Consider the following 22,346-nt stretch of genomic DNA (forward strand, 5'->3'; position numbering starts at 1 on the left):
TTCCTCATCAGGGGCCAGCAGTAAAGTGCATGACGTCTACCATCTCCCTGTATGAAAACACATATTGTGCTTGTGGGAGATGTAGTCCATATATCCTGGATGGATGCACTCTCAAATTACTGCTCGTTCCAAGGCTCTACCATGAGCCCCAAACATCACTCCTGTCCTCATCCATCACGCAGCTCCACATACGAGACTCCTTGGATAGCGAGTCTCGTGGCCCCCGTTTCTTCGGGGTGGTGCAACCCAGCGGCAGGACCGCCGCTAATGTATTACGCTCCATGGGGTTGTCCAAGTAGCGGGTAGCACCCGAGCCTGCGTGCGCCTTCCCCAAAGCGTTAGTTGGTATGGGCAGTTGCGTGTTTGAAATAGGCCCGACGCGTTTCGGAAATTTATTTTCCTCATCAGGGGCCAGCAGTAAAGTGCATGACGTCTACCATCTCCCTGTATGAAAACACATATTGTGCTTGTGGGAGATGTAGTCCATATATCCTGGATGGATGCACTCTCAAATTACTGCTCGTTCCAAGGCTCTACCATGAGCCCCAAACATCACTCCTGTCCTCATCCATCACGCAGCTCCACATACGAGACTCCTTGGATAGCGAGTCTCGTGGCCCCCGTTTCTTCGGGGTGGTGCAACCCAGCGGCAGGACCGCCGCTAATGTATTACGCTCCATGGGGTTGTCCAAGTAGCGGGTAGCACCCGAGCCTGCGTGCGCCTTCCCCAAAGCGTTAGTTGGTATGGGCAGTTGCGTGTTTGAAATAGGCCCGACGCGTTTCGGAAATTTATTTTCCTCATCAGGGGCCAGCAGTAAAGTGCATGACGTCTACCATCTCCCTGTATGAAAACACATATTGTGCTTGTGGGAGATGTAGTCCATATATCCTGGATGGATGCACTCTCAAATTACTGCTCGTTCCAAGGCTCTACCATGAGCCCCAAACATCACTCCTGTCCTCATCCATCACGCAGCTCCACATACGAGACTCCTTGGATAGCGAGTCTCGTGGCCCCCGTTTCTTCGGGGTGGTGCAACCCAGCGGCAGGACCGCCGCTAATGTATTACGCTCCATGGGGTTGTCCAAGTAGCGGGTAGCACCCGAGCCTGCGTGCGCCTTCCCCAAAGCGTTAGTTGGTATGGGCAGTTGCGTGTTTGAAATAGGCCCGACGCGTTTCGGAAATTTATTTTCCTCATCAGGGGCCAGCAGTAAAGTGCATGACGTCTACCATCTCCCTGTATGAAAACACATATTGTGCTTGTGGGAGATGTAGTCCATATATCCTGGATGGATGCACTCTCAAATTACTGCTCGTTCCAAGGCTCTACCATGAGCCCCAAACATCACTCCTGTCCTCATCCATCACGCAGCTCCACATACGAGACTCCTTGGATAGCGAGTCTCGTGGCCCCCGTTTCTTCGGGGTGGTGCAACCCAGCGGCAGGACCGCCGCTAATGTATTACGCTCCATGGGGTTGTCCCAAATTTCCGAAACGCGTCGGGCCTATTTCAAACACGCAACTGCCCATACCAACTAACGCTTTGGGGAAGGCGCACGCAGGCTCGGGTGCTACCTGCTACTTGGACAACCCCATGGAGCGTAATACATTAGCGGCGGTCCTGCCGCTGGGTTGCACCACCCCGAAGAAACGGGGGCCACGAGACTCGCTATCCAAGGAGTCTCGTATGTGGAGCTGCGTGATGGATGAGGACAGGAGTGATGTTTGGGGCTCATGGTAGAGCCTTGGAACGAGCAGTAATTTGAGAGTGCATCCATCCAGGATATATGGACTACATCTCCCACAAGCACAATATGTGTTTTCATACAGGGAGATGGTAGACGTCATGCACTTTACTGCTGGCCCCTGATGAGGAAAATAAATTTCCGAAACGCGTCGGGCCTATTTCAAACACGCAACTGCCCATACCAACTAACGCTTTGGGGAAGGCGCACGCAGGCTCGGGTGCTACCTGCTACTTGGACAACCCCATGGAGCGTAATACATTAGCGGCGGTCCTGCCGCTGGGTTGCACCACCCCGAAGAAACGGGGGCCACGAGACTCGCTATCCAAGGAGTCTCGTATGTGGAGCTGCGTGATGGATGAGGACAGGAGTGATGTTTGGGGCTCATGGTAGAGCCTTGGAACGAGCAGTAATTTGAGAGTGCATCCATCCAGGATATATGGACTACATCTCCCACAAGCACAATATGTGTTTTCATACAGGGAGATGGTAGACGTCATGCACTTTACTGCTGGCCCCTGATGAGGAAAATAAATTTCCGAAACGCGTCGGGCCTATTTCAAACACGCAACTGCCCATACCAACTAACGCTTTGGGGAAGGCGCACGCAGGCTCGGGTGCTACCTGCTACTTGGACAACCCCATGGAGCGTAATACATTAGCGGCGGTCCTGCCGCTGGGTTGCACCACCCCGAAGAAACGGGGGCCACGAGACTCGCTATCCAAGGAGTCTCGTATGTGGAGCTGCGTGATGGATGAGGACAGGAGTGATGTTTGGGGCTCATGGTAGAGCCTTGGAACGAGCAGTAATTTGAGAGTGCATCCATCCAGGATATATGGACTACATCTCCCACAAGCACAATATGTGTTTTCATACAGGGAGATGGTAGACGTCATGCACTTTACTGCTGGCCCCTGATGAGGAAAATAAATTTCCGAAACGCGTCGGGCCTATTTCAAACACGCAACTGCCCATACCAACTAACGCTTTGGGGAAGGCGCACGCAGGCTCGGGTGCTACCTGCTACTTGGACAACCCCATGGAGCGTAATACATTAGCGGCGGTCCTGCCGCTGGGTTGCACCACCCCGAAGAAACGGGGGCCACGAGACTCGCTATCCAAGGAGTCTCGTATGTGGAGCTGCGTGATGGATGAGGACAGGAGTGATGTTTGGGGCTCATGGTAGAGCCTTGGAACGAGCAGTAATTTGAGAGTGCATCCATCCAGGATATATGGACTACATCTCCCACAAGCACAATATGTGTTTTCATACAGGGAGATGGTAGACGTCATGCACTTTACTGCTGGCCCCTGATGAGGAAAATAAATTTCCGAAACGCGTCGGGCCTATTTCAAACACGCAACTGCCCATACCAACTAACGCTTTGGGGAAGGCGCACGCAGGCTCGGGTGCTACCTGCTACTTGGACAACCCCATGGAGCGTAATACATTAGCGGCGGTCCTGCCGCTGGGTTGCACCACCCCGAAGAAACGGGGGCCACGAGACTCGCTATCCAAGGAGTCTCGTATGTGGAGCTGCGTGATGGATGAGGACAGGAGTGATGTTTGGGGCTCATGGTAGAGCCTTGGAACGAGCAGTAATTTGAGAGTGCATCCATCCAGGATATATGGACTACATCTCCCACAAGCACAATATGTGTTTTCATACAGGGAGATGGTAGACGTCATGCACTTTACTGCTGGCCCCTGATGAGGAAAATAAATTTCCGAAACGCGTCGGGCCTATTTCAAACACGCAACTGCCCATACCAACTAACGCTTTGGGGAAGGCGCACGCAGGCTCGGGTGCTACCTGCTACTTGGACAACCCCATGGAGCGTAATACATTAGCGGCGGTCCTGCCGCTGGGTTGCACCACCCCGAAGAAACGGGGGCCACGAGACTCGCTATCCAAGGAGTCTCGTATGTGGAGCTGCGTGATGGATGAGGACAGGAGTGATGTTTGGGGCTCATGGTAGAGCCTTGGAACGAGCAGTAATTTGAGAGTGCATCCATCCAGGATATATGGACTACATCTCCCACAAGCACAATATGTGTTTTCATACAGGGAGATGGTAGACGTCATGCACTTTACTGCTGGCCCCTGATGAGGAAAATAAATTTCCGAAACGCGTCGGGCCTATTTCAAACACGCAACTGCCCATACCAACTAACGCTTTGGGGAAGGCGCACGCAGGCTCGGGTGCTACCTGCTACTTGGACAACCCCATGGAGCGTAATACATTAGCGGCGGTCCTGCCGCTGGGTTGCACCACCCCGAAGAAACGGGGGCCACGAGACTCGCTATCCAAGGAGTCTCGTATGTGGAGCTGCGTGATGGATGAGGACAGGAGTGATCTTTGGGGCTCATGGTAGAGCCTTGGAACGAGCAGTAATTTGAGAGTGCATCCATCCAGGATATATGGACTACATCTCCCACAAGCACAATATGTGTTTTCATACAGGGAGATGGTAGACGTCATGCACTTTACTGCTGGCCCCTGATGAGGAAAATAAATTTCCGAAACGCGTCGGGCCTATTTCAAACACGCAACTGCCCATACCAACTAACGCTTTGGGGAAGGCGCACGCAGGCTCGGGTGCTACCTGCTACTTGGACAACCCCATGGAGCGTAATACATTAGCGGCGGTCCTGCCGCTGGGTTGCACCACCCTGAAGAAACGGGGGCCACGAGACTCGCTATCCAAGGAGTCTCGTATGTGGAGCTGCGTGATGGATGAGGACAGGAGTGATGTTTGGGGCTCATGGTAGAGCCTTGGAACGAGCAGTAATTTGAGAGTGCATCCATCCAGGATATATGGACTACATCTCCCACAAGCACAATATGTGTTTTCATACAGGGAGATGGTAGACGTCATGCACTTTACTGCTGGCCCCTGATGAGGAAAATAAATTTCCGAAACGCGTCGGGCCTATTTCAAACACGCAACTGCCCATACCAACTAACGCTTTGGGGAAGGCGCACGCAGGCTCGGGTGCTACCTGCTACTTGGACAACCCCATGGAGCGTAATACATTAGCGGCGGTCCTGCCGCTGGGTTGCACCACCCCGAAGAAACGGGGGCCACGAGACTCGCTATCCAAGGAGTCTCGTATGTGGAGCTGCGTGATGGATGAGGACAGGAGTGATGTTTGGGGCTCATGGTAGAGCCTTGGAACGAGCAGTAATTTGAGAGTGCATCCATCCAGGATATATGGACTACATCTCCCACAAGCACAATATGTGTTTTCATACAGGGAGATGGTAGACGTCATGCACTTTACTGCTGGCCCCTGATGAGGAAAATAAATTTCCGAAACGCGTCGGGCCTATTTCAAACACGCAACTGCCCATACCAACTAACGCTTTGGGGAAGGCGCACGCAGGCTCGGGTGCTACCTGCTACTTGGACAACCCCATGGAGCGTAATACATTAGCGGCGGTCCTGCCGCTGGGTTGCACCACCCCGAAGAAACGGGGGCCACGAGACTCGCTATCCAAGGAGTCTCGTATGTGGAGCTGCGTGATGGATGAGGACAGGAGTGATGTTTGGGGCTCATGGTAGAGCCTTGGAACGAGCAGTAATTTGAGAGTGCATCCATCCAGGATATATGGACTACATCTCCCACAAGCACAATATGTGTTTTCATACAGGGAGATGGTAGACGTCATGCACTTTACTGCTGGCCCCTGATGAGGAAAATAAATTTCCGAAACGCGTCGGGCCTATTTCAAACACGCAACTGCCCATACCAACTAACGCTTTGGGGAAGGCGCACGCAGGCTCGGGTGCTACCTGCTACTTGGACAACCCCATGGAGCGTAATACATTAGCGGCGGTCCTGCCGCTGGGTTGCACCACCCCGAAGAAACGGGGGCCACGAGACTCGCTATCCAAGGAGTCTCGTATGTGGAGCTGCGTGATGGATGAGGACAGGAGTGATGTTTGGGGCTCATGGTAGAGCCTTGGAACGAGCAGTAATTTGAGAGTGCATCCATCCAGGATATATGGACTACATCTCCCACAAGCACAATATGTGTTTTCATACAGGGAGATGGTAGACGTCATGCACTTTACTGCTGGCCCCTGATGAGGAAAATAAATTTCCGAAACGCGTCGGGCCTATTTCAAACACGCAACTGCCCATACCAACTAACGCTTTGGGGAAGGCGCACGCAGGCTCGGGTGCTACCTGCTACTTGGACAACCCCATGGAGCGTAATACATTAGCGGCGGTCCTGCCGCTGGGTTGCACCACCCCGAAGAAACGGGGGCCACGAGACTCGCTATCCAAGGAGTCTCGTATGTGGAGCTGCGTGATGGATGAGGACAGGAGTGATGTTTGGGGCTCATGGTAGAGCCTTGGAACGAGCAGTAATTTGAGAGTGCATCCATCCAGGATATATGGACTACATCTCCCACAAGCACAATATGTGTTTTCATACAGGGAGATGGTAGACGTCATGCACTTTACTGCTGGCCCCTGATGAGGAAAATAAATTTCCGAAACGCGTCGGGCCTATTTCAAACACGCAACTGCCCATACCAACTAACGCTTTGGGGAAGGCGCACGCAGGCTCGGGTGCTACCTGCTACTTGGACAACCCCATGGAGCGTAATATATATATATATATACACACTTTATTTTTGGGGTAGCCACTCACCAAGACCCACAACCTCCACACCAAGCAGGTCCAACAGGTCCTGCTCACGGTCCAAAATGTCGGCCCAGCGGTGGGACAGCTGATGGTGGGTACGCCGGATACCGGAGCAGCGGAAGACTGCACGGCGCACCTTCCCCCACCGCCGGAGACGCTCTTCAATGTGCTGGTATCCGGAGCCGGGCCTGCCGCCTGCTGCCAAAGTCAAGGGGAGGTGACGTTGGATAAAAAAGACCAGGGCGGCCAACTCCTCCTCCCCAAAAAGTTGGCGGGGCGTCACTCCTGCCGGGCGCATTCTGCCGCAAGGCAGCCTGGTTTTTTTAGGCACAGCCGCCTTGCCCTTTGAGCCGCCGATTCTGCTGGCACCCTTCACCATGGTTCTGGGTGGAGGGGAGAAGGAAAGTTGAAGACAAAAAGGTTAGGGGAAGAAAGAAGAAAGATAAAAGAAGGAAGTAATATAAAACAAGAGAAAAGTTGCAAAAAAAGTGGTAAAAGTAACAATAAAATGAGAAATATAAACCTAGGCACAGACAGAAATAGGTACGAAGTAAAGAAAGTTAGAAAAACTGAGGGAAAAGACCAGGATGGAAGAGATAGGAGTGAGATGCTGAAGTAGGCCCAAAACCATAGCCAGAGTGTGAAATCGAAGATGGCTCTGCCCGTCGCGACCGCCGCGGTAAGTTCGCGCGATATTTGACGCGATCACGCACTTTGGCAGTGCGAACGAGAAGATGAGTTCCCGAACATGTCTAACACAACGCGAACACGTTACTTGTGACCCGGAACCGGAAATAAGGGAACGCAAGCGGGCGGGACAAACCTCATTGAGTAACTTAGCGCGCTAGCTATCGCGAGCATGCAGGCAGCGCCCCGAACACGCGCACCGCGCTCCCGAAGACGAAAAACGGCGCGCGAACGGGTCTAGCAACCTACTACGCATGTCCGCGGAGCTACGCGTAGCTCGCGGAGTGCAAGTGCGTCTTCGCGTAGCTTCGCGGAGTGCGGCTACGCGAACTACGCCCAGGGTTAGTCAGGATCACAATGAGCAATGAGTTAGAACACTAGAGCATCCGTGGAGGTAGAACATTTGAGCGCATATTGCACTAACCTAATATTTGCTTCTAGAGGATACACATTCAAAGTAAGAGACAAAGGTTACCATCAAACACAAAAACATTAAGATTTTTGCAAGGAGATTACAATGGAGCAAGACTTAATGGCAGGAAAAATATACGTTCAGCTGAAGACTCTCTGGAGTGTCAGGTTCGCAGGATTAAGAATCGGCAGGGCGAGGATGCAGTCAGTGCAGCAGCAGGTAGCTTCGTAATTAGATTCAGTTTTATATGTCTGTGGCTGCTTCCGAGGAAAAGCAAGAGAGGCCACGAGAGGCCTCACAGCATGGGAGAAACAATGATCAGCAGGGGCCCAAAATGTCAGAAAGAAGCATTCTGTGGCTGCCTCACTGGGGGCCCAAGAATTGACACAAATGAATTTGTAATAGCAACGTTCACCCATTGGGGCATCTTGGCCATGAATAACAGATGTGGATTGTTACCATCTCAATGTTGCTCATTTTATCGATCTTGAACAGACGATAGGCTGAGTGGACCCACCAAGATGTATACCTTTGACCAAAGACTGGACGCATTGGTCCACTGAGCCACCAGATCCAGAACCAGAATGTTAATGTTTACAAGGTGGAGGAGAACCGTCCATCGCAGCACGGTAATCGCAGGCGGCCAAGAGGTAAGTCGTTAGAGACTGTTTGGAGCAGTCAAAACGCCGCCATTTTGAGGAGGCCAAATCGGAGGACAGGATGCCGGCTGTAGCAACAAGGCACAGCAGTCAAAGCAATCAGGGCCTCGCCATATTAATGCTGACCGGGCGGAGGAACGCTGACCGTCTCTGCGGGGTGATTGAAGGGACAGATAATGTTGCGTGGAGGCAGGGATTGGATGCCATATCCTGAGGTCAGGCCCTTGAACGTTCGTTGGGCACTCAGACGGCTAAGAAGTAGGCCATTAGAGGTTGATTTACAATCAAAGCACCATCATTTTGTGGAGGACAGATCGAAGGTCAAAATACCAGTGGTAGCAGCATGGAATGGCAATCAAAAGCACCGGCACAACATCGGCACTTCAATCAAAGGTATCATGATTAGTGGAGGGGCGTGCGGGCAACAGAAGCAACTAAATCGGCATATCAATCAAAAAGTATCAAGGATATGCGGAGGGGCCAGCAAGCAACAGAAGGTGCAGGGCCCCAGAGCAGCAGTCAGTCAAAAGCTCTGTTTGGCCTGGCTTGTCGATCATTTGGCCCAATTAATGACCCATGGTGGCAAAAGGATGTTGTGAGCTTACCCGGGGTGATTTGGTATTGCAGTAGAAGAGGGGTGCGGTTCATAGGCACAGACCGCAGATCTCCAAAAATGAGAGGCTTCGTTCACCAATGAGCAGTGCGGCGCAGCGGCACACGTCTCTCTGGATTCTTCTAGAGATGTGCTTTGAAGATCATGCACTCAGGGAGAACAGCAAGAGAGAGGTGTGGCGTGAGTCGTCGAGTTCCTAGTGCTCGTTGGAGGCAGAGGACAGATGGCAGCACCCCACTAAGATTCTTTAGGTGAGGTACCTAGCAAAACCACCGCCCAGAGAGCATGATCTTCATTGTTGGACCTGCAGGGGAGCAGCGCGATGTAGCGGCTTGTGTACCTCCGGTTCGCCCAGCGAGGTGCCTCAAGCAGCAGCCACCCAGGCACCACCCCGGAGGCAAAATCCTTAAGGCACATGGTGAGAGAGATATAGAGAGGCTCGTCAAGCTTCCATAGACTGTCTCAAAAGGCAGCCCCAAGAGGCGAAGGGGCTGCTGAACGTCGTGTCCAGACCTTGCAGTGTTTGATCCAGAGTTCAAGAGAAGATCCGCTTTGCAGCTAATTCAAAGTAACTAACGGTAAAAGATGCCAGAGAGCGAGAAGGGCGGATGGCGGGGTTAACCAGAGGATATAGACCGATATGGTAATCCCCAACGTGGGTGCTCCTGCAGGGAGCACCTACTTGGCGGCCATTTTAGCAGAATATGCAATGTCCAATTTAGGGCCTCACTGCGATGTCGGTTGGGAAGTGTTCCGACCAACTCCTTGTCGGATTCATTTTCTACCAACTCGAGTTCGGGGAGTCTGACCGACCGATCAAGATGTTTCCGAACAACATTCGATCAGACTCCATTTGACTGCAATGGGAGCCTATGTTGCGACCGAAAACACAGACTCCCATTAACCCCTTCGGCGCTGATGACAAAGCCAGCTCGTCATCGGCGTTACCTGCGCTGCGCGGATGACGAGCTGGCTTTGTCATAAACAAGCCATTTTTTAATTTCCCGCGTACAGCGGGAAAACGCGGTAGCGCGCAAGCGGTTAAAAAAAAGGGGTGTTTCAGAAAACATTGCACACTGTGGCGGGCACCCCATGGTGCTTGCCACACTGTGCATGTTTGTAAAGAGGGATCCCACATGTCCCAAATAGAGGCCTCTGGGTGAAGAGGGGCCTGCTATGGGCCCCAAAATTCAGTTTCCTAAAGCAGTTTTGTGTTGGACAGACCGATTCAGAAAGGCTATCTGAATCCGACATCGTAATACGTTGGTAGGAAACGCGGTCCATAGACCTGTACAATTCGGCTCTGACCGAGTCAGAGTTTCCGAATGCCGGTTGGAACCGATTCAGAATGCCTGAACCTTTCCAACATAGTTAGTCGATCGGAAATGATACCGAGAAGGTCGATGCGGGTTAGGAAAATCCGAATGCTGTTCGGAGCCTTTCTGACCGACATTGTAATTGGCCTCTTAATTGTGAAATCAGTCTTAACTGGCTTTGGCCATGTTGAAGCATATACATGTCATTCTCTACGGTATGAAATGTAAATTGATACTTGTATAGCGCACTACTCACCCGCAAGGGTCTCAAGGCGCTTGTATGAATACCGCTGTGGAACCCATCCTGTTTTCCCTGTGAGATGTCCACTCCTGGGCACCCCCAAGGTGGAGGCCAGGCATCCTTAGCGTTGTGGGGGCCGTTGTGGAGATTAAGCAAGGCATTGCCCAGAGTTGCAGAGTGGGACTCCATGATTGGAATAGGCACAGAGGGGAGAATTATCAGGTCCGTGGAATTTTTGAGCCCAAGACCCGCCGAGGCAGGGAATTGAACCCTGGTCCCGGGCTAGACCTCTGCATCAGGGTCTGCCGCTGTAACCATTGAGCCACACTTCTCCACGGTATGAAATGCAGCTGAAACAATATTATTCAGTGAAAAAATATGGGTTGGCAATGTGGTTATCCCATTATCGACAACTAACAATGCTTATTCAAGATTTTCCTTATCCATTTGTCTTAGTTTTTCAGCAGCTTCTTTTGGAGACATTTTCTAAATTTCATTGTATGTGGCATACATAAAACGTTTAAAATGAGGAACTCTGGGATCTAATAAAAATATAGTAAATCCATGTTATCAAAAAGGAGCGACAAGTGGTCTTTGGCAGCATACAAGATGGAATGTTATAACCATTGCTGGCATACATTTTCTATGCAATAGGTATTAACAACTACCAAGTGTTGCAACTGAATACACCAGGAGTCTGGCCCACAAGCTGCAAACGCTTTAGAAGAGTTAAAAAAATGGAATTGCAGTAATTGGTATTAATGGGCAATAATAACCACCCAGCTGAACTAGAAAATTATAAATTATAAGTTCCATTTTGCACCATCTCATTCAGCAGTACTGCTGTAAAATTAATAAATGCTGCCAATCATAAAATCTTTCAACATTGTGAATGTTGTGCGTATTGACATTTAGTATTACCCAAGCCAATATATATAAGGCCTTCTTTATTGGGATTTGGCATAGGGCAGCGTAGCAAGTCTCCTTGCTGCGCTGCCCTACATCGAAGTGAAAGGGAAGGAATGTACTGTATTTATCCTATACAGTGCATTCCTGTCCTTTCCCACTGCGCAGGTGCCATTTTGACAGCCTAGCATCAATGAAGGCTGTGTTGTCAGCAGGATTATTTAAGTGCAAGAAGGTGCAACTTCCTGCAGAGAAGCAATTCATTGAGGCACATTCCTCTTTCTATGTGCACTGCAGAATGCAACACACATAGAAAGAGGAATGAACAAGGTGAAATACAGATATTTCTCCTTGTTATGCCTCACCTTGAGAGGCATAAGGTTTTAGAGCATCCTCAGGTTTACATGGTCTTGTAAATGTGAGCAAGAATCAAAATCAATGGGTGTTGCGTGGGAACACCCACCACAATGCCCATGGAATGCCTCCCTAGTGCAGAGTAAGGCATCTCAGTGCTTTGTGCTGCCTTGCCGTACTCCATATTTATCAGGTCATTCAAAGCTACACAAAGTGGTTTAGTGTGGCCTCATTAAAATGATTCAAGGTTGGCACCACAAGAGAGTCACAAAATTGATGCTACGGAAGTGCAAGGGGTTCATAAATATGCCTCTTAATCTGTTGTACTGTTTTGTTTGAAAAGATCACTTGGCGAGGGATCAGACAACCCTAAATAAAGAAGAGCCCTGGACCTGCCAGTGCTGTGTACTCCAGACAGATTTAAGTTCAATATTGTCCTTCCACAAATCATAACCCATCAGGGCTAATTGTGAGATAAATGAATTAGAATTAATCAATTTTGTTTATCTGAGCATATTTTTATTCACTTGCAAAGGTGTAAGGAAAGGGCAAGAACAATAAGGGAACTTTGTTGAGTATGTTTTAAGACTACCTACAGATGGTGTCAGGTAGTGTTTCCACTGTGTATAATGAAAAACAGCATGTTTAGCACTATCTTAATGATGGTAACAAATCATTTCACCATTATTTGAAGAATTAAAATATAAATCCTCATTCTCAAATATAGTGTTTGATTCTAATTCAGATTCCATATTGGAAAAAGTCTTATTTTTTTTAAATGTGTTGTTCTTATTTCACAACAATGAAGCCATTTGATTGTGTGCAATTCAGATTTATGTATAAAGTGTACATAATCATGTCACAGACTGCCTTCAAAATATACATATTACACCATACAAGCATATACAATGATATACATGTTATATAGGGACTTGTGGAGTGGAGGAGGTAAGAAGACTTACACATCATGTAGGATATTGGGATTGGGGTCTATCATGCATTTAGAAAAAGTGAGCGAAAATCTAAGCTTTAGTGTCCATGAATCTTGTGGCCTGGACTAAATGTCCAGTGTCTGCTGCCCACCGGGTTTCAGCAATCTAGGGGGCCTGTGAGTGTGTCCTGTCAACATGTGTAGCATTACTCTATGTGTACATGGAGTGTTCCCCTCAAGATTGGTGGGTGTCGTTTTTGGCTTCAATAGCTACAATGTAGATATCCCAGTTACCACCCACCACCCACCACCCTTGCTATTCATTTAGCGTGGAATGAATGTAGTGCGCCTGCTTTTGCGCATGCCTATTATAGTAGCTTATTCAACCTATTACCAAGGGTGCATTCCACTCCTTTGTGATTTGCCATTTGAAAAGTACAAACGGAAGGTCAATAAACCTTTGTAGATGTTCATCTCCCTTGGCCTTGGGACGCCGGCCAAGGAAGCAAAATTCAGGGGTGGGTGCTAGTTCTACTGTGGTGGCCGTAATTGCCACCCATGTCAATTGCATTTGAGAGCATTCCCAGACCATGTGGTAGAACCCAGCCTCTACGAGCCTGTACAGGCGGCATTCAGGTGTGGATATAGGGATTATGCACTTGATACCTTGAGTGGGAAGGTATTCATGATGTCTGCAGCTAAGTTGCATGAAATGGAATGTGGGATTTCTGGGTACCTCCTTCACTAGTTGAAGAGTCCGTGCCCAGGCCTTATCTTTCAGTGGTTGGGGAAGGGCATCATTCCAATGGGTCAGCGCTTTCCCCACATCTACCAAGGCACTAGTTGTCAGTGTCACATATAGCTTTGAGGTGGCTTGATTAGTTCTGCCATGTGTGAAGAGTGAGTGCAGGATGGGCACCTGGGAAGGCTCTGCCTCTCGAGCTTCCCATGTGGTTCTCATTGTGTGCTGAATGGTATGGTAAGTCAGGAAGTGACCCACACCTATGGCATATGTGTACATTATGTCCATAAAGGAAAATGATGACTCCTGAAGAGATACCCTAGATTGTTATTCCTGCCATTTTCCATGGTGTCAAGTTGAGTCATTCAGGTAGCTCTCACATTTCCAACTGTTGTTCCAAATTGATTAATGACAGTAGGGGAGGGGGAGGTTCTGTCCATCTACAAACTGATACCAGCACACCCACGCTGTCATCATCAGACTTTAACCACTTTCCGGTGGGCAATTGCAATCATTCAGCCAGATGTAGACACTAGGGGTGGGCAGAATTTGCGAAATATCACGAAAACGCAGACGTTTTTTTTTGGCCGTTTGCGGTATTTTTCTGCATGATCGTGATGGAAATGATGTGTTCGCGTCCTCACGGTCTTGCTCGCGGTGGAGAATGACGTGTTTGGGTTCTCTTCTCTCGCTCCTTGTTGCATTCGATATGACGTGTTCATGTCCTCAGGCTCTAGCTCGCGGTGGAGAATGACGTGTTCGAGATCTCATACTCTCGCGGTGCATGATCGCGAGAAGAATGACGTGATCGCGGGTGCGATCCCTCACGAGATAGCACAAAATGGCTACCAACAATCCAACATCTTGTGGAGCACTTGACCGGATTGTGAAAACTTGTTGGCGAACGCGGGGATCCAGGTTAGGTACGGCGATTGCGCGGGCGAGAAAGTAGTTTTACAGCGCGAGCATGAAAAAAAATTCCGGTTCGCTGCGGATCGCAGAAATATTGGCATTTTCACGCTCTCCGTGGAACACGAAAATGTCAAATTATCGCAATTTCTGTGAGCGGAACTGATTTGACCCCCAGGCCTAGTAGACACCCGTCCCGCCAAGCCTCACTCAGATGGCCATCTGTCCTTTCACCCAGGGTCACTTCTAACCAGCGCAGCGGCCATTGCAGCTGTGCTGCTGCATAATATAGTTTGAAATAAAGTGCACCTAGTCCTCCCTCAAGCAGTGGCCGCTGCGCTATGGTTAGGATCAAAAACTAGCAACCTTCCCTCCGTATCAAGTCCAGTAAGAGACTGTTCAGCTTTTAGAAAGAGTATTTAGGGTGCAGCAAAAAATACAACAATCTGGAGAGCACAAGCATCTTAGGAATCTCTACCCACCCTAACAGAGACAGGGGCAATGAAAACCAGAAAGGGAGGGATCCATGTGCTAACAGTAACACTCTACCCATGTTGCTCTCTTAGGTGGCCCTATCGGTGTGATATATTTGGAAGACCAGATATATAAATGTGTCATAGTACCATTTGAGATAGCGTTCCAGGGAAGCATCCCTGTGGGGTTTAAGGGTCAGAGAGAGAGGGAACAGACGGGACTTGGGCCATTTTATTCTGAGACCAGAGATAGCTCTGAAATCATCTAATAATCACATCAAGTCTGGGAGAGAAGCGCCAACATCGCACAAGAAGAACAGTGCATCGTCCACATAAAGTGACACAATGTGATGGATGTCCAGGTCTCGAATCCCCCATTCCTGCATCTGCAGTTGCAAGAGGCAGGCAAGCGGCTTCATGGCAATTGCAAATTGCAATGATGACAGTGGGCACCTCGAGTGCTTCTCAAAATTGGAAAGCTGAGCCTTTTTAGGTCTCGCTGAGACAGCGCATGCGCTGCTCTGAGGCATTTAGTAGGTGAGTTTTCAAAGTGCTACCCCACACTTTGGCTGGCCTTACGCTTGCGTTCACGCGAGCGTGCACGTGCGCAGCCGCCATCTTCTCTGTGATGCTGTCTCTTGCACTTGCACTTCTCTCCCGCCTCCCTGTGTTGTGCTCATGAGCCCCCCCCCCAAAAGCTCCACCTTACTCTTTCTAGCTCTTGTGTTGCTCTTCCTCCGTGATCCACATTTCTCTCTGGTGTTGACTTCCCCGCCCACTGTGTTGATTCTGCACTGTAGTGCTCCTGCTTGCGTCCCCAATATTGCTTCCTCTCAACCCTGCTACAAAAAAACACACACAAAAAAGTGTTTGTCCTACTTTTTTATTTACCGATCAAACTCACTGCATTGGGGATACTGTAGAGCATTGCTAAGAACTACTGACAGAGCCAATAGTTCCTAAAGGCAAAACCTGGTGTATTTGCCAATGCCAATGCACATACACGCCACTTCCCAAGCACAACTAAGGCCAGTCTGGTTTTAAAATGATGATGTGTTGGTGCTTTCACGTGGACATATAATGTACCAGAGCGGTAGGTTTGTGGTTTTGGAAGGACACACGCGCCATGTGGCTCCCACCCACAAGCAGTGTAGCCTGTGGTTATGTCTAAAGGTATTGGTCTTGTTTTCCGAACTCAGCCTTATTAGCAACGGTCTTTAAACTACAACTGACTGCAGGATGAGGCCAGCTGCATGGAAGAATTTTACTTTAAAATTCAACTTTATAGTCAAAAGCATGAAGTCGCAAGCGTGACTAGAAATGAATAAATATCTCTGCAACAGACAAAAAAAAGCATTGACATAGGCAATGGGTCTCGCCTTTGGGACTTTATAAGTGTTTAGTCATGCAACAGTTAATGTTATTGCAGTAAGTATATTGTGCTGCATAACTAAATACTTATAGGGCCTCTAGGCGAGACCTATTGGCTGTGCCAATGCTTGTTTACTCTAGCGATCGGTTGTGAGTACAATGTACAAATCCACCCTAGAAACCCCAACCCGAACCCCATACATTGTTATGTCATCAGTAAAAATTCCCAGTTTAGGGTATCGAAAACTATCTTGATGTCAAAAGACCTGCCACCCTGTGGTACGCCTCGGGGGTGTGCCGTAGATGATCAGTAAGATGATCAATGATCAGTATATTGAGGAAAGTGTTACATCTCGGTATGAATCCTGACTGATCATCGTGGACTAGTGTGCCAATCAATGGGAGCGGTTTATTTGGGAGCACCTTTTCCCGGACTTTGCAGTCTAGGTTGAGGAGGGACAATCAATGGTATGACTGTACATCCAATAGAACACATATCGGTTTGTGGAGGACCCCTATAAATGCCTTGATTGCGTGTTTGGGCATTGGTCATGCGATTTGGCCTCATTGAACACCCCCAGGAAGGGCTGAGTAAGTGGAGAGGAGAATGTGGCATTGTATTCACTTGTTGCCTACCCATGCTTGGAGATTTATTTCAGGCAATATGGGCTACGGATGCTCCGATCTATTCCAATTGAATGGGTTCTTCCAGATCGGCCTTCTGGAGTTGGACCAGGTGAGGTAGTGGCAGTCCATTCAGGAATCGATGCAGCAATTTGGGGGCAGGAGCATCCGCAGCTCAATATATAGTGTGGTACTAATCTTAAAATGCATTGTTATTATCAGCTTGCGTGGAGGCCATTGAGCCATCACCACATCTGATGGCCCCAATCGGGGTGTTTTGCTGGCCTTCCGTAAACAACCATGCTAGTATTCTACCCAATCTCTTGCCCTCTGCAGGTAATATGGACAGTCTGTGTTTATAGTTGTACTGATCCAGTCACTTTTCTGCCTTTCTAAACTGTCAATGGCTGAGTTGGAGAAGCTTAAACCCTGTCTCTCGAACATCTACTTCTCTCTCTAAGCTGCGTAGTACCCTCCCCCTAGTAATTCTACTTGCAATACATGTCATTCCCCACAGGTGGCAGCCATGCAAATGCCTCATAGCACTACTTTTTGCGTGTCCCATTCTGTAGTCCTGAGAGGGGTGGATCCCTTTTTAAGGTCAAAGTACTGAGTAATGTATGTAGGGAGACCTTCACCAAAAGGGGGATGTAGTGTGCTTCAGTCTGAAGTCACCATGTAGAAATTGCAGGACCATTTTCATTGGGCAATGGTATGAGAGAGTATATGCCAGGTACTCCGACAGGGTAACCAATTGACCCAGCTGATTGGTACAAATAATGAAATTGAGACAGGTATGGAGGTCGTGGGCTGGAAATATAATGAATACTCAAGGTCACTAGGTGTCCCAGCCACAACACACAATATAGACGTTTTTGTGTCAGCCAATTTTGTAAGGGTTGCATTGCCCTGACACCCATGGCACCCCGCAAGGGAGGGAGGAAATGGTCCTAGATCACTTCTGACACTCAGTTGAAGTCCCAACCCCAGAGACCGGAGTATGCACATCAAGAAATTCTGTTTAGTTGGATTTGGGTGTAAAAATCCCTACAAGTGTTAATCTGTGCCCCATATAAGCATCCCTCCAACACCACATGTCTGTCTTATGCATCAACACAGTGAAGATCCATCATGTATGAGGCTCCAGGTGCAATTCTTATCAGCACACTACATGCAAATTCTAATGAGGATGTGACACACAGCTGTCCTTGTCATTTTTCTTGGCCTTTCTGGAGAACGTTGGCCATGAGATGTGCTTCTTGCAGGATTGTGATATGTATATGATGGTGCTTAAGGTATGCATAGATTCAATATCATTTGGCAGGGTTTGCCGTGCTGCGCACATTGAAGGTTACCACATTATACCTGTGGGACAAGATTGTCAGTACATGTTCATATGATGTATAAAAATAGTGTGTGTGCCAGGTGACGGACTGTGAACCCAAGGTGACCTGTGCCCCATACTCCCAACAGCTCACATTAATGAATGCATCCTTCTCTCCAACCAATGCAGACCCTGTTATGTTTCATATAGGTACCCCAATATATTCTCCCCTACCATTACACTACATAACGTTTCTTGGGACTGACCGTTTACCTAGTTATGGTACTGCTTACAAGACGTAGGATTTTCCCTGAAAACTAGCTTCACTCATTATGTAGGAGATTACTTGGAAACTCAGCAGGACTACCATCTCCTGCATAATAAAAATGTATAAATGTCCTTCCTTCCGTCATCCTAAGTCCGACATGACACAGTAAGTAAAACCCCTGAGGGTGCCGCTTTGGGTATATATACACCATATCTTTGCTGTGGCAGGGAGAGGAGTAAAAGGACTTACATGCTGATGCACTGAGGCGAGGCGTTGAGGTTCCTGCACACAGACACTCTAGCTTGCAGTGGTCTGACATCCTTTGTGGGGTGTCCAACTCAAGACCAAGACGGGGTCCCAGAGTCTCTCACTTCAGGTAATGGGGTTGACTTTATCCTAGAGGGATTCTTGGCTTTACACCCACATATGTGCTAGGTACACTTATGTACATCTAGTTAGGGTTGCATCGTAGGACTAAGCATTATATTGTCATGTATATTTACACCTGCCTGTTATGTTATATTAACATGGTTTAAAGCACACAGCTACTCTACTGATTGTTCCGGCGCTGGGTGAGTGTGACTGAGCTAGACAGAAAGGGATAATGTGCAGAACTCGAAGTGGTTAGTTATTGCTGAAACGGCCATGTTTTTAGGGCTTTTCTGAAGGGAAGGAGATCCTGGAGTAGTCTCACAGCAAGCGGCAGATCATTCCATAGTTTTGCCACTCGCAGCCGGAAGGAGCGACCTCCAATTCGGGAGTATTTCACCACCGGAGTACAGACTAGCGGCAATGAGGCGAAACGGAGAAAGCGTTGTGGATGATAGAATTGAACTCTATTCCTCAGGTAAGGGGCTCCATAACCATGTAAGGCCTTAAAAGCCAGCACAAGGGCCTTAAACAGTATCCGCTTGCGGATCGGGAGCCAGTGGAGAGAGTTCAAATGAGCAGACATCCGAGTCATGGGGCCAATAGAAAGAATAGCCCTGGACGCAGAATTTTGCACTATCTGAAGACGGGTAAGCAGATACTCTGGAAGACCAAGATAAAGAATATTCACATAATCCAGTCTAGAACCAATCAAGGCCTGGAACACAATTTTCCTGTATGGGATCTGAAGTAGTGGCAGAAATTGTTTGAGCATTTTCAGAAAGCCAAAGCACTGACGGGCCACAGTCTGAACCTGTAGCTTCATACTCAAGGAATTGTCCAGTTTTACACCAAGTTTTTTTACGGATGATACCGAGTTAGCAGGAGGGTGCATATCCTGAGGCCACCAGCTCTGCTATTATTTCTTAGATGGGCAGACAAAGAAGATGATTTCCAACTTATCAGAATGACATTTCAGTTCATTCTGTTGGAGCCAGAAAAACATAACTCTCTATCCTTGTCGCATGTCAAAAGTAATTGGGTGTTGTCAGCATACTACACTATTTTAGCTCCATGTGACTCAGCTAGAGTAGCCAGTGGAGACATAAACAGATTGAATAAAGTTGGGCTAAGAACCGAGCCCTGAGGTACTCCCACCTCCAAAGGGTGGATTAAGGCTGAAAAAAGGGGAGCCCAGACAGTTTGTTGGCGCCCAGACAGAAAAGAGGCAAACCATTTGAAAACCGTTCCTCTAAAACCAGACTCCTGGAGTCTCCTTAGGAGTCGGCTGTGGGGGACGGTATCAAAGGCTGCTAAAAGATCTAACAATATCAGTATGGCCTTGCCGCCCTTGTCCAAAACGTCCTTAATGGACTCCGAAATTTCCAGAAGGGCCGTTTCGGTGCTAACATTTGGGCAAAACCCAGATTGACTTTGATACAAAATGTTGTTTGTCTCAAGAAATGCAGAAGTGACTGAGTGAACATATTTTTCCAGTACTTTGGAAAAAAAAGGCAGGAGGGATATGGGCTTGGGAGGTATTCAAAATCTGATTCACATAGTGATTGATGGAGGAAGCTATTGTTGCCAAAATAGATGCAGGACAAGGGTCAGAAGGGGCATCTACTTTCAGATTCTTCAGAATACTTAATGAAGTCGGCAGTGAAAGAGGAGGGAACTCCGTGAATAGAGGGCAGCTCGGCTGAAGGGCAAGGTGGGGGGGACCTTGTCCTAATTGTTAGCCCAATGGGAGCTAGGGAAAATGTCCTGGATCTTTCTAATTTTGTCAGCAAAAAATAAGGCCATCTGATCCACCCATAGTGCTGAGGGGAAAAATATCCTAGACACAGTATTGGGGGATGAGAATTCCTTTACTATTTTAAAAATCTCTTTATCTGTATGCCGGCAACCTCTATTCTTGATGAGAAGAAACATTTTTTCTCCATGAGGATAAGTTTGTGATGCGATTTAAGTGCTTATTTATTTACAGTTTTCTCCCTACTCTCGTATTCATTGTTTTAGCACGATGGTAGACATCTACCATCCTTTCACTCTGTTAGTGCTTATAATCATTTATAACTATTTTTGTCTAATGGTTGTTTCAGCACACCTATTTTACACTAGAATGAAGCTGGTTCAATAAATGCTTTTGAAAACGTCCCCACCATTTATTCTGTGTATCTTTCTGAGATAAAGTGAGCACGAGTGACTAAGCAAAAAGTATTATACTGTTTCCACGATCCCTGATAGGACAGAGTTGTCATGTTCGATAGTTGCAAAGAACTAATCTCTCCTTTGTAAGAGGGGTTTCTAGTGGTACTGTGAGCTAGTTGGTATACAGGCGAACATACTTTGTGGGGATGTCTGGAATCAGTCTGAACACCAATCTCACAGTCTATATTGTCTAAACGCGCATATCCTACATGGGTTTATAGGAACTACACAACATGGTGCCGCCAACATTGGTTTGGTACTCATTTAAAGGTCAAATCTGAGTAGTCCAGTTATCTTGTTCTCAGAGACCCCCTACTCACATTTTCGCAGCTAGGGGTGGCACAGTCACATTTGTGATTGAGGCACATGAATCATATAGAACAGAAGTGTTCTATTAATGGGTTAAATTCCTACAAGCTGATGCACAATCACATACATTTCATTCTTAATTTGAAGATGAAACACCAGAGGAATACTATCTGTATCAGGACATTGAAGTTCCTCTGACGTACCAGGAGCACATAAACTGGTTTAAAGGTGCTCTCAAACACACAAAAGAAAAAATGAGACTCAGTCCTCTCGGAAGAGATGGAGTGACTTGGCCAGTTCTAGCGGCCAACACATCACCTCTAGACAGTGACACAATGTCAGTAGCAGACTTATGTCCACTTCATAAAAAAATAATAAAACTTTACAGAATCCTGACACAGTTTGTGATGAGAACACTCACACTTCAGCCAGCAAGGGCTACACAAGCAGGACAAATTCAGGGAGCTACAACTAAAAGAACACCACAAACGCTACACATTGTTATTGGTAAAATACCCACTAGACGTGAGCAAATGCCATTCTGGATAGCTCAGAAAATAACACAGCTAGAGGCAGTATTTTCACACACAAGCCCTCAAGAAAAACACAGAATGCTAACAATCTGCTTGGCAATGGGTATAGTGCCCCAGATAGAGGATTGTACCTCTTAAGGTATGCTTTTGCTGTCGTATATATACCAGAACTCATGGTATCCCTCCATTAGCAGTAATACCAGATTGTTTAAGACAGATACAGAATGAGAATGGAACAGAGCCTGCTCTGAACTTAGGGATGAAATTGTTAGGAAATTTTGCCCAGGTATCAGCTATTATATCAGCAAACATAAAAGGGGAGGCAGCAGCAGTGGCAATACACCAACGCCCAAGGGATTTCACTCCTTTACAACAGGAACGTGAATTAGCTAAACTTATTGAAGATACCTATGCTGAAGTAAGTAGAGACAATTTGGGAGCTAGAGCAACAAAACCACAACTCATGGGTGGTCCTGGAAAGGATACCGCCAAGCAAGCTCCTGATTCTTCCAAGAAGAAATGGGATAATAACAGTAAAAAAACAAAAGAATAGAGAGAATAGATCACAATCCAGGGGTGGGTCTCCTCGAGAGGAGCCCTCAAAATGAGGTACAACCGTAGAGATTGTGATAACATTAAAAACCTGACAGGTATCAGGATACTGATACACATTCTTCATTT

The sequence above is a fragment of the Lissotriton helveticus genome, chromosome 3_1 (genome assembly GCF_964261635.1).
Source record: "Lissotriton helveticus chromosome 3_1, aLisHel1.1, whole genome shotgun sequence".
In the NCBI taxonomy this organism is placed as follows: Eukaryota; Metazoa; Chordata; class Amphibia; order Caudata; family Salamandridae; genus Lissotriton; species Lissotriton helveticus.